Source organism: Canis lupus, chromosome 18 (assembly GCF_011100685.1).
Source record: "Canis lupus familiaris isolate Mischka breed German Shepherd chromosome 18, alternate assembly UU_Cfam_GSD_1.0, whole genome shotgun sequence".
Taxonomy (NCBI): domain Eukaryota; kingdom Metazoa; phylum Chordata; class Mammalia; order Carnivora; family Canidae; genus Canis; species Canis lupus.
The window spans coordinates 28,072,809-28,092,326 of record NC_049239.1 but is presented as its reverse complement, the minus strand read 5'-3'; the positions used below and the strand labels follow the sequence as shown (position 1 = coordinate 28,092,326).

Sequence of the window (19,518 nt, the reverse complement as noted above, 5' to 3'; positions counted from 1 at the left end):
CGAGCAATTTCTCTGTAGCATGGGATGGTCTTTGCTGGCATTTTACTCATGTTAGGACCGCTTTCAAAACTGGGAGTCCCATCTTCTCTCCCCACTGCTGCCTCAGTAACAAACTTTACAGAATAATCTCAACCATCCATTGTCATTTCAACAATCATCACAGCATCTTCGGAGGGGGTATAATCCGTCTTAGGAAGCCACTTTCTTTGCTCACCCATATCAAGCAACTCCTCATGCAAATGTTTTATCATGAGGTTGCAGCATCCAGTCCTATCTTCAGATCCCGCTTCTAATTCCAGTTCTCTTGTCATTTCCACCACATCTCTAGTTACCGCCTCCACTGAATTCTTGAACCGCTCAAAGCCATCCATGGAATGGAATTCGCTTCTTCCAAACTCCTGTTAATATTTATATGTTGATCTCTCCCCATGAATTATGAATGTTCTTCAAAGCATCTAAAATGATGAAGCCTTTCCGGAAGGTTTTCAATTTATTCTGCCCAGGTCCATCAGAGGAATCACTATCTACAGCATCAATAGCCTCATGAAATGTATTTCTTAATAAGGCTTCAAAGTCAAAATTACTCCCAGTTGCAGAACAGATGTTGGGTTTGCGGGCACGAAGGCAACATGCATCGCACCGTACGTCTGCATCAGGTCCCCGGGCCATTGTCCGTGAGCAATAATGCTGGGGAAGGGAAATTCATTTTCCTGAGTGGTAGGTGTCAACAGCGGGCTTCGGAAGTTCTGCAAACCATGCGGTGAGAAGCTGTGCCGTCGTCCAGGTTTGCTGCTCCATTTACAGAGCACAGGCCTTAGTATCATTCCCAAGGGCCTTAAGAGTCTCCAAAGTGGGAAAGGAGCACTGGCGTCAATTTAAAGCCACCAGATGCACCAGCCCCTAGCAAGAGAGTCCGCTGGCCTTTCAGAGCTTTGAGGCCGGCCGCTGACCTCTCTCTAGCTATTAACGTCCTAGGTGGCATCCTCTCCCAATACAAGGCGGTTTCATGGGGGATCCCTGGGTGGCTCAGCGGTTCAGCGCCTGCCTTTGGCCCAGGATGTGATCCTGGAGTCCCGGGATGGAGTCCCAGGATGGGGTCCTGGGATCGAGTCCCACATCGGGCTCCCTGCAGGGAGCCTGTTTCTCCCTCTGCCTGTGTCTCTGCCTCTCTCTCTCGCTCTCTGGGTCTCTCATGAATAAATAAATAAAATCTTAAAAAAAAAAAAAAAAAGGTGGCTTCCTGTGCCTTGCAAATCTGTGGTTCAGCAGAGCCACCTTCATTAATTATCTTAGCCACACCCTCTGGATACCTGGCCACAGCCTCCCCATCAGCACTTGCTGCTTCACCCTGCACTGTTATATTAGAGAGATGGTTTCTTAAATCTCATGAACCAACCTCTGCTAGCTTCAAACTTCTATTCTGCAGCTTCCTCGCCTCTCCCAACCTTCATGAGATCAAAAAGAGTTAGGGCCTTGTTCTGGATCAGGCTTCGGCTTAAGGAAATGTTGTGGTTCTTCGGAACCTCCACTCAGACCACTTGCTCTTTCTCCCCGCCAGCAATGAGGCTGTTGTGCTTTCTCACCACTCACGTGTTTGTGGGAACAGCATTTCTAATTTCCTTGGAGAACCTCCCCCTTTGCATTCACACCTTGGCGACTCACTGGACACAAGAGCCCTAGCTTTCTGCCTGTCTGAGCTCTGCCTTCCCCACTAAGCATAATCATTTCTAACTTTTGAATTAAAGTGAGAGAATGTACAAGTCTTTCCTTTCACTTGAACACTTAGAGGCCCCTGGAGGGTCATTAACTGGCCGACTTTCAATATGGCCTGGTCTCAGGAACTGGGAGGGCTGAGGAGAGGAGAGACAAGAGAATGCCAGTCGGTGGGGCAGTCAGGATACACCGAACATATATCGATGAAGTTGGCCATCTTATGTGGGGACAGTTCACGACACCCGAAACGATACAGTGACCAAAGATCTCTGATCATAGGTCACGATACAACAACAATGAAAAAGTCCAAAATATTGAGAATTACCAAAACGTAATGTCACTTTGTGACAAAGAGTGCAAACACTGTTGGAAAAATGGTGCCCATCAACTGGTTCGACACAGGGTTGCCACAAACCTTCAATGCGTCAAAAAAATATAGTATCTGGGAAGTACGATAAAGCAAAGCACAATAAAATGGGGCATGCCTGTACTGCTACGCACTCTTCCAAACTTACATATGCATGCCTATTTTCTTTATATAGTCGTCATTATACAAAGTCTTCCAGGTTGTAAATTTTAGTAGCTGCCTTATATCCATGTATAATTATCTTACCCATCGCTTTTGGTTTGACATATTGGTTGATGACATTCTTTTAATGTCATGAACAAATTTATTAGCATATTTGTGTATATTGCATGTTTTATATTTCTTTGGGATAAATTTCCAGAAAGGGATCAGAGTAAATGAACAAATCTATGACCGACCATAAAGTCAAATTGCTTTCTAAAAGCGTTCTGTGAATATACACAGCCATCCACAATGTCTGAACATATCAGTTGATTTACATTTTTTTCTACACCAATGTGAACATCAAGAAACAACTGCTGGTTTCATAGAAACAATATATATATATATATATATATATATATATATATATATATTTAGAAACAACATTTTTAAAAAGTGGTGATGTTTGCTCAAGACCTGCTTGGACACTGTTCCCTTCGCCGCCTCTTTCTTGCTAAAAGGAAACCGACCATTTGATTTCCATACTGTATAATCTGAAAAAAAGTTCATCTTCAAAATGCTACCTAAAAATTATAATACCTCATAGACACAATCTTCTGCATCACAGAAGAGGCTTTGAGACAGGTAGGATTCGTATTCAACAAAAGGATGAGGCTGATTTGAGAAAGTGCACGTCCTGGGACTCGCCCTAGGTTGTAGAGCTCGGAAATAGAAGGATTTATGATTCTAATCTCAAGTCTACAGCTCTTTCTAGTTCAGCAGGGTTTGGTTGTTTTTTTGGTTTTTTTTTTTCCCCCTTCAATATAGATGCTAAGTAAACCTCACAATATCCACTCCGACTTGCATGACCAATCATAAGAATTAACAAAGGCCTAGAGGAAGCTAATTAGTGGAAAGGAGCAAATTTCACACAGTGAGCTTGTGTTTTATATTACCTTTCCCTCTGCACTTGTAACTACAACATGAAACAACACAGGGACACTAAAGGAAACGTCAGAGCAGAGTCTTATGAACAGAGCAAAAGTACATTCCATAGACAAGAAACAATTTGGTAAACCCTAATGCTATTGAATATATATATATATATATATATTTGCTATTGAATATTTCTAAAAAATAGGCCAGGAGCTAGGGGCTTTGAAGAGGGAAAAAAAAAAAAAAGTAGGAATAATGAGTAACGTCTTTACACAGTAGCTCCTTGATCATCCCGTAGACTAGCCATCGAACCAGGACGGCTATAAAGTTGAAGATGAACTCCATGATCTCGTAGGTTACAAGTATCCGTGAGTATTCCCCAGTTAGCTTGCGTTAACCAGACGTTTGTGAAGACAGGTAGCGGCTCCGTAGGCCTCAGCACAACAAGCAAGTAAGGTAATGAGAGTTTAGAGGACAACAAAATCCAGTCCAATAACAGAAGGAAGAAAATAAAATTGGGACATTCTGTTGGTGCGGGCAAGTAGTCTCTCCTCACTTCCATCCCTTCCCCGTAGATCTGGCTGCAAGGAGTCTCACTTCACTTTTACCCTCCCGCTTAGATCTGGCCATGAGCTAGCTCTACGTCAGGTATTTAAGCTATATCCACCTCAGAACTGGCGGAAAGTAAGATTTCTTATTCCAGTCCACCATCTCTCTTTCTTTGCATGTTCCCAGAACATGCGATGCAAAGGAAATACTCTCTATCTCCCAAGAAATAACTCATGAGGTGTTAATGAGAAAATTCCTTTTCCCCAGAGCCTATGCTCTTGACAGCTTAGTGCTGAATAAATGGACCATAAAAGCAAATCCAGACCTGTGTCCCCACACAAAGGACTTTCCAAGGCTCGCCCGCTGCCCCCTATGAGACAAGTGTCTTTCAGTATCTGGGCAATAACGTTCGATTCTTGCAAAAAAGTCTCCATAGACCTAGTAGAGGGGAAGGTCAACTACCAGTCAGTTAGGGGATGGGCTAAGGTTGAGGTGGAGCCATAGAAGGAGAGACAGGGCAAGGTGAAGTAGAGGCACGGGGGCACCTCGCGGCCCTGGCTGGAGCTGGGCCGGATCTGGTACGACGCAAAGGTCCTGGGGGCGGAAGCCAGACAACACACATTTGAATCATTAGCTATAGGATGCTGAACCACCCATCACGTCGTCATCCTTTTAGCCTGAGTAGTTCCATCTATAAAGTGGGAACATAACACCTTTTTCAAAGAGTCTCTGGGAGAATTAAATGTGAACATGTGAGTAAACCTCCAAATAATTAAAACACGGCTCAGAAAGGGTCAATTTTTTTTTCCTTCAAATAAAAACCTGAGCATGAAGAAGGAATCGTAATGTAGGAGTATGAGTAACTCTGTGTGTATGTGTGTGTGTGTGTGTGTGTGTGTGTAACACGTAATACCCTGGGTGTGCGGGGCAAACTTTCTATATTGAAGCTGTTTGAAGTATTACATTATTTACGTTTAGCAGGGTGGGCACCTAGTAGGTCATAAATATTTGCTGAATAGTGACTCACAAGCATGAAACGGATGGAGCTGAACGAAGGCCAAGGCTGCAGCCTCACTGAAGCCGTCGGTGCCACCAGGTTACCGCGTCCCTCTTTTACCTTTTCTTTTCAAGATTTTGTTTATTTATTCATGAGAAAGACAGAGAGAGAGAGAGAGGCAGAGACACAGGCAGAGGGAGCAGCAGGCTCCGTGCAGGGGGCCCAAGGCAGGACTCGATCCCAGGACCCGGGACCACGGCCTGGGCCGCATGCAGGTGCTCCTCGGCTGAGCCCCCCGGTGCCCCCCAGTTGCTCTTTCCCAAGCAAACGCAGAAAGGCAGCAACTGAAGAAATGCACGGGTCCTTCGCCGCCTCCAGGTGCATCGAGGGCATGAAGGAGCTTATGGAGCAGCTAAGGCCACACTGCTCGGCACTCGCGGCCTCCGGGCCTCCAGGTCTCCAGGCCTCCAGGCCTCCAGGGTGCAGGGCTCGCTCGCAGCCACCGCTCCTGGGACCCGGGGGTGCACGTGGCCGGGTTTGCAGACTCGTGGCCAGGTTCCTCGCCTTTAATGACGGGACGAAGGACCAGGGCCTGTGCAGGCCACAGCACGCTGTGGCCGGGCCGCATACCCCTAGGAGGCATGACACAGTCTCAAGCCCCAAGCCTAAGCTAAGAAACGACGACACGTGGGACATCTGACCCAAGCCCAGCAGGAAGGGAAGGCTGAGAAAGGAAGGAGAATGCAGGCAATTCGACAGGCCGTGATCTCCATTCTGCAGAGCTGGGCCCGCGAGCCCTGATTTTAGCAGGAAGCCTGCTGGGAAGGCGGCCACGTGCTGGGTGGACTGTGAGAGCCTTCGAGGCGGGACCCCTGGGTCCTCAGATCCGCGCTCTGACAATCACTAGCTCTGGCGTCGCTGTCAAGCTACTTAAGGTCTCTGTGCCTCGGTGCCCCCATCTGTACCCGAGACACAGGAGTACTATTGTGCATATGCGTCCGTACTGAGAACCACCTAAGACTTACGTGCGCCCGTCAGTGACACACTGGGCGGTGGGCGGTAGGAAGAGATGAAAGCTGCAGCTAAGCAGCTGCCCGATGGCTGGTGACTCTACCAAAGTCCACCTTGAACTGTTGAAACTCCGTGGAAGGTCCTCGAGGTTTAAAACGGGTGTGGCTCGGTGAGCTCTAGTGTTGAGACCTTAGGGTTCCGAGGAGGACGGTAGGTAACTCGCCCATTTGGTCCCTGCAAATACGCTTCTGGAAAGACGCTGGGAGGCAGGGGCTCTGCCCCATGAGAATATGTAAAGAACGAGTCCAAAGACAAATGTAGATGGAAGCACCGTGACCCAGACGATTCCAAGGTGCTAACCCCCGTGGGTGTGCTCAGGCCGCCAAGACAACCCTCAGCGCCTGTCATAAAACGTGACTACACCATGTGGCACCACAATCTACCGCACGATGATGTTTTTTTAACCGTAGCAGAATTCAAAGTTGGTAGAAACTAACATTTATTTGGGGGGGGAACCTCAAAACCATGAGTTTCTATTCCTTCTTCGCCCTTGTAAGGCCGAGATACCCGGGGGAGGCACAGAGCCGGGCAGCCCAGCACGGTGCACATGGATGCACGGTGTACGTGTGTCTGCGGATTCCAGGATAGACTGAGCGACTGCACCTACCGGGACGTGCGGGTGGGTGGGGGTGGGTGGGTGGGTGTGCATTACCATCTCCCAGGCTCCTCTGAGGCTCTGTCCTTCCTTTCTCCCAGCTTTGCCTCCTTAGTAGTCATGTTCTCTAGGCTACTCCCTCACTAATTGGGCAAATGTGGTCATTTGTAACGGGTCTCCAACTCATTAGTGTAATTTACTCAGGTTCTACTGTATTTCACCAGACACACCAACCAGGCCGCCGCACACATCTGTTTCCACGGCTCTGTTTCATAAGCATCCACAATATTTCTGCTTTAAAATTGAGAAATGATTGCTCTTTAATCAGCTATTTGTTACACGGAGCTATATAAATATATGCAGTGCCATCCATAAATAATTTCAGGGTGGAACATACTCACAATTAACGTTTGCATCAAGCTTTAAAGTTTGCAAAGCTTCTTCTTACAAACCCAAACACAAAAATCCCACATCTTCCTCTCTGAAAGAAGGTATCATATATACCTTAAAATATAAGATATAATATATTATATATTATATAAAAATCATATATATATATATTTTTTTTTTAAAGGACTTAGAAGGTAGTGTACTGTGACAGTTCCAGACACAGGGACTCGATCCATCTAGATCGCTGCTATGTGACCTTGGCCATTTATTGAACCTCTCTGAGCTTAAAGGTTTCCTTCTTTGAACTTTGTGTACATACTATCTGCTCCAGTCTCTTTGTTGGGAGGTGGGAGGAGTCATCAGACATTTGAAAAGGAGTATAAAGTTGTAAATGCTGGATAAATGGTAGTTATTATGACCCCAGTGGGCAGGCAATATCGTTGTCCTTTTTATTTTTTTCTATTTTTTATTTTTTTAGATTTTATTTGTTTATTCATGAGAGACACAGAGAGGAGAGAAAGGCAGAGACACAGGCAGAGAGAAAAGCAGGCTCCCCGCAGGGAGTCCGACGTGGGACTCAATCCTAGGTCCCAGGATCACGCCCTGGGCTGAAGGCGGCGCTAAACCACTGAGCCACCGGGGAGGCCCTTATTGTCCTTTTTAAAAGATGCTCACGTCAAGTGGCAGACGAGGGAGATAGCTGGCACATACGAAACTAGGGTTCGCAGGTTGGGAGGCCTGGAGGCCCTTATGCAAAGGCAGCACCTGCTCCCGTGCCTAGCAAGGGGGCTGGAGGGCCCGCTACTGCACCTCGATACTGCAAATGGGGGCAAGCAGAAGTGATGCCTCTAAACCTGAAGCCCTACGTTGCCTGCAAGTGTGAAGTGTGCAGAAGGCGGCTAGAACAAAGGCTACAGATTTGAAAGCAAGGATGTTACCAAAAAGGAGGCAGGCCCAAGAGGTAGACGCTGGAAAGCTTGGATCTGGAGTGTAAGACTGAAGGGCTTTAAAAAGCTGGAGAGGAGGAAGCAGGACATGGGGAATCCCAGCAAGCCCGCAGGTGGGAGGACAGTCCGAGCACAGGCCAGGAACAGGGGCTGTGGCTGGACAGGACTTGCTCGCATTTTCTGTGACCTTCGCTCGGGAGGAAGGACGAGAACAGGAGCCAGGAGTGGGGAAGGATGTCCTTCCGCCGCAGACCACTCCAGGAGGTAGCATAGGTGAGAACAGACCTTGAGCAGGGCTGGGTTTCCTGGAGTGGTGCTCAGACCCCAGCCAGGAAGGGGGAATCAGCCTTTTTTTTTTCTGTTTCGAGATTCCCTAGCTCCGCTCTCATCAGGGGAGAGAGTCAAGGGGTTACTTAACCAGACTGTGCACTTGGCTCACAGAGATGGACAGTCACGACCAAAGAATCAATGTGCTTAGTGGCTTCCTCTCGATGAGCAAAACCCTCTGCTGTTACCCTTTTCCCAGCGCACGGCACGGTCGGAATCAGGGTCTGCCTTTTGCGTCTCCTGGATCCTTCTCTCAGGTCCAGCCCCTAAGCCAAGAAAAACGGGCCCCCATGCAACCGTCTGGTAAATTCCTGAGTTTACTGGTGTAGAACCATCAGCCCTCTGGCTCGAGAGAAAAAGAAACTTTGTCTACAGCAAAGTAGACTTTTTCTACAGCAGAAAAAGTCTCTGTCCTGGCTCTCAGGATCCCAAACTAAGGAACTGAGCTAAAGTCTGGAAGGTCAGAGAACAGACTTTCTTCTCTCAACCCTTCGTGCTTGTGTTAAGTGCCATTCCATTCTGGGCTGGCAGTTCACAGACATGTTTCTCTCTCAAACATACCATTAGAGAAGCCTGGACCATCTGTCTGTCCGACAGACCATCTGTATAAAGAACTTGCTCCCCTTCCAGAAAAATAGAAAAGGGACATACTCAGATCTCGACAAGGAAGAGAGAGTGAGGATGCCAGATAGGAGTCTTTACATCTATCTTTGTTTCCAAGTTTTTTTTTTTTTTTCTTTTTTTGGCAATCACTGGAAGAAAAGATTCCAGGAAAATTAAGGTTAAAAAAAAAAAAAAGTTACAGCAAAGAGTTTTCACCCAAAAGAGTACAGAGCAATCTGAAAGGTAGTAGGGGAAAATGCAGAGCATTGTAAGGCTGTAAGGGTTTTCGAAGATGAAGATCAGGATGCGAGGGATCAGGAGGTCTGCGCCCTGCAGTCAGACGCATGTAGGCGCCCGTCATGCACCCCATGTGGCGACTCATTAGCTTGGGCGAATCAGGAGTTGTCTGAGGTGGCGCGTCTTCATCTGTACCCTGAGAATCCTCACACTTCCTTTTCACAGCTGAAGCTCCTGGCCTACCACCTGGGATATCATACTGCTAAATGCGTGACAGCTACTGGGTTAATTTTGTGATTTTTCCCCCTAAGGCCTTCTACAGGACCCACCCCATGTCTTTATTCTTCTTACCCGCCAACTACTTGATGACATTTCCTCACCCTCTTCACAAGGAAGCCCTATTGTCTCTCACGTCCTCTACAGAAAAAAATGGTCACTTCACATTATATTTCGGGCTAACTCCCCCCAACCCCGCTCTGTTCAGCTTTCTTCCTTAGAACTCCCCAACCACAAACTCCTCCCCAGTGATAACCTTATCCTGTCAATCATTCGTATCAACCCCATCTTTTGGTTCTAAATCCTGTGCTGCCTAGTTTAGCAAGTTCATTTCCCTTTTGCTAATGGAACCCTAGCCATGATACATTGAGGTATCTGCGGGGGCGGAGAAAAGTCATCCGCTCACAACTTTGTGTTCCTCACTGCAACTGGTAGTGAACCCGGTGGACATTCAGGAAAGAGATCAGTAAATGATACCATTGAAATGGCCACAGATGCAAAAGGATATTATACACAAAAGCAGTCATTGAGATCAACTCTGATTTACTTATGCAAAAGTGTTCTTAATCTAGATCTAGGTCATAGTTCTGAGATTAAGGAGTAGAATAATATACATATAGATCATATATTTCCAGTCAAATGAGTCTTGGGGGAGGAAAAAGAAAAAAACAGAACAAACTACATGCACTAGATAGGAAACATAGAATTCTGTTTAGTGAAAACTTAGGGGAAAAACCAAATGCCTCAGCGCCTCGAGTGATGGGAGAAATAAAAATAAAACTTGAAGGGCCAAATGCACATTCAGGAGAATCACAGTAAGGCAAGACAGGTCAAAGAAGAGGAAAGGGATAGAGGAGGTAAGCATCCACCAGATGGACACAAGAACTCAGCCACAGGATAGTCTCTGGTTTAAAAAAATAATAAATTTTCAAAAATAAATAAATAAAGATAGTCTCTGGTTCACAAAAGTATTTGCACTTAAGAGACACGCAGAAAAACTTAGGACTATTTCTCTAGATGCTTTTACTTGGGGCACTGAAGTCAGAACAAGGTAATTAATAAAACATTTCATATTTCATATAGTCCAGGTCCTTTGGTAGAAGAAAGATCCTGAGCAAAAGTCACAGGTAAACACGGCTTTCGTCTAGAAGAAGTGCGAGGGAGGGGCTGTCCTGGTGTGTCTCTATCTCCTTGGCATGGTGATCACTACACATAGGGAAGGCGCCCAATGGGAAAAAGGTTGGCACATTCACCCACGGTTTGTATTACTAACCACTCGCTTGTTTTCAGGTACAACTTCACTTTATTGAAGGGATGGTTCAAATTGCTCATACTTCATTTTTACTGTGATCTAAGTATTTGTCCCCATTTGTAAAAACAAAAACAAAAACAAAAACAAAAACAACTTTTTTTACTGAAATGTTTCTTCCACATTATCTACAAGGTTCCCAGCACATAGGATCAGAAGTTTTAATTCCAATCATACTTTTCCAAAGTATACCCTGAACCACTGTGTGCTCCTCACTTGGTCTTGCTCCTGGGACTCATTACCCATCCATGAATATTAAAAAAAAAAAAAAAAAATCAAGATGTTCTAAATAAAAGATTTAAATATCCCATTCTAGAATGGCTTACCAAACACTCAGAATTCTGGTTTGCTCACATATTTTAAAAAGGAGCAGCTACAACTAAACACTGATTTAAAAAAATATATATATCTAAGATGACATACAAAGGTAGAAAAATCTTGCACGGATGAGAGAAAAGACAGAGTTGAATCTTTTTTTCTTTGAGAGCATGAAGTCAAAGGAAGATCATTACCTCTTCTCTTTATCAAGAAAGCTTTCAAGACGTGACCACTTTTCCTGTTTATAGACAAGTGTGGAAGTAATTTACCAAGTCCACACATTTTATGATCTAACAGAAGAAGAAGGACGAAGAAAGAAAGAAAGAAGAAGAGAAAGAAAAAGAAAGAGAAAGAAAGAAGAAGAAAGAAAGACATAAGAGAAGGAATACGAAGGAAGAGAAGGACGGAAGTAAGCATTATTCCTCCTCCTTCATGTCCTTCCTTCCTTCTTCCTTCCTTCCTTCCTTCCTTCCTTCCTCCTTCCTTCTACTTCCGTCTGCCTTCCTTCTTCCTTCCTTCCTCCTTCCTCCTTCCTTCCTTCCTTCCGTCCTTCCTCCCTCCCTCCCTCCTCCCTCCCTCCCTCCCTCCCCCCTCCCTCCCCTCCCTCCCTCCCCCCCTTCCCTTCCCTTCCCTCCTCCTCCTTCCTTCTTCCTTCCTTCCTTCCTTCCTTCCTTCCTTCACTTCCTCCTCTCCCTCCCTCCCTCCCCTCCCTCCCTCCCTCCCTCCCTCCTCCCTCCCCCTCCTTCCGCCCTCCTCCCTCCCTCCCTCCCTCCCTCCCTCCCTCCCTCCCCTCCACCTCCCTACCCTCCCTCCCCTCTTCCTTCTTTCCTTCCTTCCTCCTTCCTTCCTTTCTTTCTTTCTTTCTTTCTTTCTTCCTTCCTTCCTTCCTTCCTTCCTTCCTTCCTTCCTTCCTTCCTTCCTTTCCTCCCTTTCTTTCCTTCCTTCCTTCCTTCCTTCCTTCCTTCATTCACTTCACGTCCTCCTAAATGAAGACCGTTCATTCCTCAGCACACGAAGCTCTGACTCGGTTGGTTCTCTAGTCTCCTTGGATGCCCCACACCAAATCACCTGTTCCATCAGCATGTCGCCCACCGACACCAATGCGGCTGCAGGGTAATGTTCCTCCTCTCAGTCGTGCTGTCGTGGCCCCACAGAGCTGGATGCTCACTCTTCTGTTCCCCCGTGTGAGGTAACCATTTGTATAGCCTCGGGCACGGCGGGGCACAAAGTTCATCCGCAAGCTGAGATTCTCAGACCATCGGAGTACTGCTAACCATGGTAAGGAAGTGAATATTATGATATATCTTTTATCAGACACCAACGAAATTCCAGTCTCTGTTCTTGGTCCCTTAGAAATATTATTTCTCTTTATCGTTTTACAACAACCACACAAGGTAAGACAAGGAAAAAAGGTACAAACATACCCAAAGGGGCGAGACCCTGCCCATCACGTGCATTCTGCAGATATTGCCCAACGCTACTTCTGATTTGATGGTCCCGAGGATGCGCACTTCTTCGTCCCACACCCGGGGACTCTAGGTACTTTTGTCATCACCAATGGCCGACGCGGCACAGGATACCAAACGTTCCCATGAGATTTGGGCCATTGTCGAAGGCGGGCTCTACCTCAAAGCACTGATGATTTACTCCTATCAGCAAGCCATTGGTTACGGAGATGACCCTTCAGAGGTGCTTTAGGGACAGAGACCACATCTTTCCTCGGATAGAGCGAGCCCTATGAGGACAACAGGATAATCTGAGTTGCATTAAGAGAAGGCTTACTTCTTGACTGTCCATGGTCAAGAATTTATGTGAAGAAACATTGGGTTTTCAATCTAAACATTGAGAAAAAAAAAGAAAAGAAAAGAAACACAACATGGTATATATAGAGAGAGTGTCCTTATGTGTACAAGAGTATACAAAGTTTTGAAGTCAGAATTTTAGGCAAAGGAATGAATCGCTTTTTGCTTCATCTGTAATATGGGAAGGTTATCGTACCTTTTTTTGAGAGGTATAAATAATACAGCCTACCGAGCACAGTGTCTGGCACATAGATTTGTTGACTATGAGAGAATTAGCTATAATTTATGACGTCCCCTCAACGTGTGCACCTACAGCACATTACTCGAGGAATTTATTTAGTTCGGTGCACTGCCTTAACCACAAATCCCGATGCCCGAGGCTGTGGTGGAGGCCTGTAAACTTGCATTTACTATTTCGACCAGCTGACATCCTTCATCCCTTTCTAATGCTACTAGATTTGGATTTTAAGAAACGGGGCCTTAAAAATGCAGGAAACATGCTTCTTGTCTCCCTTCTCTGCAAGCCATAAAACAATCTCGATCCATTCGCTATAAGGATAGAAAAACCCACAACCTGAAGGACAAAACCCTGCTGCCTCCGTGCATAGGGAAAGGCTGACTTTGCAGAACAGAAATACCTAGGTCAAGTGGTACCAGCCGTGCACAGTTAGTTGGCAAAGCAGAATTGAACTCATCACTGACAGCTCAGCTCAGCTCCAACAGGAGCAAGGATTTTTACATCTGCTGCAATATGTACTTGAACTAAATAAAGGTCACACACAATGACACAGCCCCACATAGGTCATCTTCTTGCAGGGGGATCCTAATCCTGTTTAACTTCGGAGCCCAAATTCCAGGGGACAGCCCTGAGATTGCAGCGTTGCCCCATCCAAGTGCAGGAATTGCAGCAAAGAAGCCTGGGCCCAGGGAGGCCTCCCATACTCCCCACAGCAGCGATCACAGTGCTTGTACCTGGGAGGTGTGTAATAAATATGCATCCTCTCATTGACTGTGAACAGAACGAGATGTTAGTTAAAGAGCCATGTTAACACCGCTTGCTGACATGCGAATTGTGTTTCTGCAACCACATATGGACGGGTGCACGTGATTCTCGCTACTTACATTCAGTATCGTTTTGGAAGTTCTGAGCGTAAGTGAGGTGACATCTGGAAAGGGCACTCTGGTTGCTCTGAGAAAGGATCTGATGAAATCATGGTACATGAAATGAGCTAATTTTACAGAAATATAGCTTTCCCTCTCCAATTTTACTTAGCTCTCAGATTACATTTGGGGCTTTTGCCTACCCACGTAAGTCACATAAGCGCGCTCGATAGAGTGGTCTTCCAGTCCTTAAGCCAGATGAAGAAGAGAGAGACAATATATGTGAACTACCTACAGAGTTCCAGTTCAGCGTTAAGGATTTTACCAAGTACTGTACGTACGTAGGTTTGAACTGTACGGGTCCACTCGCACGCGGATGTTTTAGTGCAGCAAATACACCTTCCCCAGGATTTTCTTATAAACCTGCTCTTTTCTTCTAGCCAACTCTGTTGTAAGAAGTATATTAATGCATATTACAAAATCTATGTTAATTGGTTATGTTCTCAGTAAGGTTTCTGGTCAACAGGAGGCTGTTAAGTTTTGGGAGGAGTCAAAAGTTATGAGATTTTTCTACTGCCTGAAGGGCGGTGTGCCTAATCCGCACATGATTCAAGGGTCAAGGGCATATACGCTCATTTATTCATGCATCACAGAGACCCTTTGATGGGCTGATTGTCCCTATGGTTACAGACTGGATAACTGAGGATCAAAGAGATTAGATAACTCACCCTGAGTCTGTCTGACTCCAAACCCGGGGTGCATCACATTTTCTTATCCTAATGATCTCTAACTCAGTCCTTTGATCCTAGTCTATCCGTCCCCCAAATTCAGTGTGACAATCTTCATCATGGACTATGTTATCCTATTGAAAGTAAATAAATATCCTATTGATATAATTTCCAAGTTTAACTCAAATTCCAGTCAACGGCCTCACTATGGACAGGAGTTTTCTAAAAATCCACAAACCCCGTACTAATTTGTGTATTCCCCCAGAAAAGGCTAACTGCCCAAAAATCTTTTTTTGTCCCTTCTGGACACATTCTCTGTTTCTCATGAATCTAAAGTTATACCTCCTATAGGCTGGTCAATCACTTGCACACGGATACAAGCTCATATGCACGTGCGTGCACACATACACAAACCCACAACCGAGAGTGTCCCACAGAAATTACCGGATGAGGTACAGTCAACACACTTGGGAAACACACCAATTTTAGCACCACAAATATCGATCACCCATCATGAAGACCAGCTCTGCTTAATCAATTGAAAGATCACACAAAAGAAACTATTTTGTTGAAGTCATCATCACCGCAATGCCTTCTATGTCCACGGCAATGGGTGATTACGGTCCTTTATTCCATAATATTTCATCATAATCGGGGATCCCCGGGTGGCTCAGCGGTTTAGCACCTGCCTTTGGCCCAGGGCACAATCCTGGAGTCCTGGGATCGAGTCCAGCGTCGGGCTCCCTGCATGGAGCCTGCTTCTCCCTCCTCCTGTGTCTCTGCCTCTCTCTCTCTCTCTCTCTCTCTCTCATAAATCAATCAATCAATCAATCAATCAATACATCTTAAAAAAATATTTCATCATAATCCTCACGACAAGTTAAGGATGTTTATTGCTAACCTACGTAGGAAGGCAGCAGAGTTCCGAGACTTTGAGTGACTTACTGACCAGCAAGCAGCACTGCCCACGTTTGACTGACACTGAATTTTCAATCCAAGGCTCTCCTTCTCCCGATTCTAACCGGAGTCTCCACACAACCCCCATTTCACCTGTGACTATTAAGCGGTCCCCAGCGGGGATTCAGATCATTAAGTGGATTGATTCAGCCCATTGCAAAGCCCCTGTTGTAGTTGCAGTTTGATTAACCCATCTTTTCCTTGGCAGTTCAATGCAGGAGCCCCGAGAAGATGTTTTTTAAGCGACGAAGAGCAATAGCAAGAATACACAAGCACGCATCTGTCCTTGGAGACTAGATCTTCTCCATCCCAAGGAGGGTCTGCATTTTCTGCTGAGGGCTGGTGCCGGAGCCCATTCTATTAGCAGGAGCCCCAATGTCAGCCTCAGTTCCTGGAGCTAACACACAGCTCCAGGCTGTTGTAATGACTCAGCAATCAAAACTTCAAGTCCAGCCCGCCTGGTCCTCACCCACCTCCAGGGCTAGAGCTCCAAGAGCTCCCCCTTTTGCTCTTCAGTTTACTGGGTGAGTTTTCTGGCTTCCTTTAAAGGTTCTCAGTGGCTGACTTTCCAGCTGTCAGCTCCGTTTGTTACAGAAGGAAAGAGCCATTCATGTGTTAAGTGCCCTGGGTCTTAAAAACACAGAAACACACTGGAGAATGTTGGGCCTGGTTGGCTCACTTGAGCAAAGACCCACGGAAAGGCTGGCCAACTGACTGGAACTAAATAGAGAAGGAACTGGGATTTCCTCTTTCTCCCCCAAATAAACAAACTCAAGGCATCCCTTTACTAATTGATTCTTTTACATAAATAAATAAATAAATAAATAAATAAATAAATAACTCTGCATATATTCTTTGTAGGAAACTCCAGCCTTTTCTCTGGCAGCTCTGGTAGGTTACCTGTACTGATGCAAAAAGTTCCCTCCCTCCCGTTTCTTTTCCAAACTAAGAAAACAAATCCTGATAAACCTAAAAAAAAAAAAAAAAAAAAAAAAAAAAATTCACAAAAGAAAACCAGAAAACAAGGAAGAAAGCAATAGATCTGGATCCTATTCTGATTGAAAGCTGCTTGCTTACCTCTGCTAATAAAGATGCAACGTTACTGCTGCTCAAACCCCGTCAGGAAACCTTGACCTACCACGGAGGTGCTTTACCCACTGCGGGAGCTGTAATCAGCAAACCCTGAGTTGGCTAGCACCCCACTTCTATTATTAGCCTAAAAGAAGCGATAATGAAAGTGTTGCTATCGCTAGAAGATTCACTCATTACAATTAACTAAATCTCAAATACACAAAAGCCAAGACGCTATCGTTATTTTCAGGACGGTGCTGAGAATAATCTGCAATTAATCTTTTCCTTAAACCAACACCCCGAGTCTAAACACACCCACCCGGGGTGTGAATGTGAACGGGAGGGGAGTAGTCCGCATTACACAGCCTCCATAAGAAGAGGCATTAATCTGCCAACTTCCAGAAGGACATTTCCACGGGGCTTCCCCTTCTTCAGAGCAGTCAGTCCCCACACGGAACAGAAGACGTCACATGCTGTCCTCTGCACCTGGGACCTGATACCCAAAGCTGCATGGTCGTGGGGAGCTGCCCAACGTAAGGAATGGTGCTGGTCCGGGTGGAGTGTGGGGCACTCCCGACCCCAGTGCACAGTCCCCCCCCCCCCCCCCCCCCCCCCCGCCCCCGCACCCCCACCCCCACCCCCTGTGCTGGAGCATCAGGGCGCTGCACTCTGCCTTTTGGGCACACGTCTGACACCTGCCTTCAGGTTCCACAAGTCCCAGGTTGTTTGCTCCACAAAGAAAATGAGATTTTAGTTGCAGTTTCTCCCGGGTCTCAAGTCATTTAAAAAGGAAAAAGTCCCCTCTCTGAGAAAGGAAATGTGACTGGGGCTGCTAGTGCCAGATGAAAATATCCTGAGCAGAAATAGTGGGCAGGACCCACAGATCGCACAGGCTACTGCTGGAGCCGGTTTCCCGGGGCACCTGCACCAAGAGCAGTGAGGGGGGAAGTGCCAGCTGGGGGGCGGGGGGCCTCTCCTAACCCTGGCCTCCGTAAAGGGCTTCTTTCCTACCACTCTGCAAAAACGTCAGAGGGACAGAGGGCACAGTCCAGGATAAGACCAGGGTATCAGCTCATCTCTAAAGGGGTTTTTCTTTCTTTCTTTTTAGTTCCAGAGTTGGGGGGGGGCTCTTTTTTAGAGAAAAGAGTCTTCATGTCTGGAGTATGAGCCTGTGGCCTCTCAAGTCGGAGGCCCCACTAAATCTCTGACCCCGACGGTCTCTGAAGAAGGCTCATGCTACAGTTTGCATCATTCCTCCACCTACACGCAGACACCCACACTTGGAGAAACACCTCGGGCGCGCTCAGCTCAGCTGCCCACTTAGGGTACCTGTCAGCTCTTCCGTGACAGCCTTCACACCAGCAGAGCTGGCCGACATTCCATGAGATGCCACCTTCCTTTTAGGGTCACCCATCCAGATGCACGACTGAGGACTGAATAGAAGCCCTTTTGCTTCTGGTGGGGGGGGGGGGGAAGCTCAGCATTTTAGAAATCTATTTACAAATGATTCTCCCTTCGTGGGAGAAGCTAAGTGATGCCAGGGAAGAGAGAAAACTACACCCCAGGAGCACAGATGCTAACACAGTGAAATGCTACTTTGCTTTAATTAAGTCACCTCGGGATGGAAATTGGTAAAACACTCTGCGGTTTACTTTGAAGGAAAGAGGAAAGGGGCGGGAGAGGGACAGCTAACCGCCTGGAAACACTAAGGGGACGGAGCGGGCAAAAGGCTGGACTAGGTCACCTGCATCCCTAAGGCCGCCTGCGTGCCTCACAGCCAAGGGTGGACCCTCAGGAGCAGTTTGCAAGTGCACCCCATTCCCTGGGGGACCACGTAGGGGAAGGGGAGCTTCCCAAACAGAGAGACACCGGCCTCCATCAGGGGAGGGAGCTTTCGGGAAGGTTGATGACATGCAACCGCAAGAGAATCAGTGCAAGAAGAAAACAAAAAACAAAAACAAACAAACAAAAAAAAGCAGGCTCCAAACACTGAACAATTTCCACTTTGTTCTCATTTGTTCCAATTAAGAGCTGTTGCAGCAGCTTCTCTGTATTCCACACATTTGCGACTCTCCAGAGCAGACGAACTCTTCCAGAAAAAATAAATAAAATAAAATAAAATAAAATAAAATAAAATAAAATAAATAAAATAAAAAAAAAAAGTGCCATGGGAGGGAGGGGGAAGTCTACTATTAAGTTATCCTAAGAGTCCAGATTACACCCCGACCCCTTCCCTCGGTGTCTGAGCAGACACACTTTGCTCTCACTCAGAGCCGCTGCCAGTTGCTTTCCTGATTTGTTTCCCCCTTAAAATTTAGAGAGTATTTCAGGGACAGAGAAGGCTAGAATCATTTTTTTTTCCTTTTTTTTTCCTCCAGATTTCACAGAAGCAGAATTCACTGCGCGAATGTCAGATAAATAAGAGGAAGAGGGATGGGGGGAGGGGGACGCCCAGGGAAATTATCTCCTTGGCATGAAAATAGCCCCACATGCCGCACACTGAGGTCCCGGGAGCATCCCAGGCTCTGGGAACGCACCTGGAAGCTGCACCTGGATTTCGGAGGCAGCGGCCGGGCTGGAGCCCAGGCCGGGGTCCCGGACTCACCTCCCCGGGGCCTCGGGGATCGCCCGCTCCTCCCGCGCTACGCTCCTTCCTTCTTCCCCGTGTCAAGTCGCCGAGGAGGAGAAACATGCAGTTTTCAAAGGTTCCATTTATCTGATCTTCCGGCAAAACCGCGTCCAAGAGACTCCGCCAAAAAAGTAAGCCCGAAAGTCCTCCGGCGCGGGGGGGGGGGGGGGTGGGCGGCAGGTGCGCCCCGGGGGCCGATGCGCGCGGCCCAGGCTCCTGCGGGGGGTGGGGGTGGGGGGCGCACCTGCCCCGGGCCGCGCTCCCGACACCCGCGCCCCCGGGGGACGCGCCGCGGCGGCTGGAGGGAAGGGCTCCGGGGCCTCCCAGGGCGCTCCGGCGGCGGCCCAGGGCCCGAAGCTCCGGATCCCGGGGGCCCCCCTCCCCTCCCCTCCCCTCCCCGCGGGTCCGCAGCGGGAGCGGCGGCGGAGGCGTGTGCTCGCGGGTGGCCCGGCTC

At 47.2% G+C, this 19,518-nt stretch overlaps 1 protein-coding gene across 6 annotated transcripts in view; it reads right to left on the bottom strand.

Annotated features, from left to right (window-relative positions):
* LRRC4C (leucine rich repeat containing 4C) overlaps window positions 1-19,198 on the bottom strand; it is a 1,155,661-nt gene extending 1,136,463 nt beyond the window's left edge. For 4 of the 6 annotated variants that reach the window (XM_038562992.1, XM_038562989.1, XM_038562991.1 and 1 more), the window contains exon 1: window positions 18,973-19,191. The gene's annotated coding sequence lies outside the window, so the exon portion shown is untranslated. Of the gene's footprint in view, window positions 1-18,972 lie in introns of all 6 variants that reach the window. The other 2 variants (XR_005373312.1, XM_038562990.1) reach the window with 2 other exon arrangements.
* Window positions 19,199-19,518: the final 320 nt, after the last annotated feature.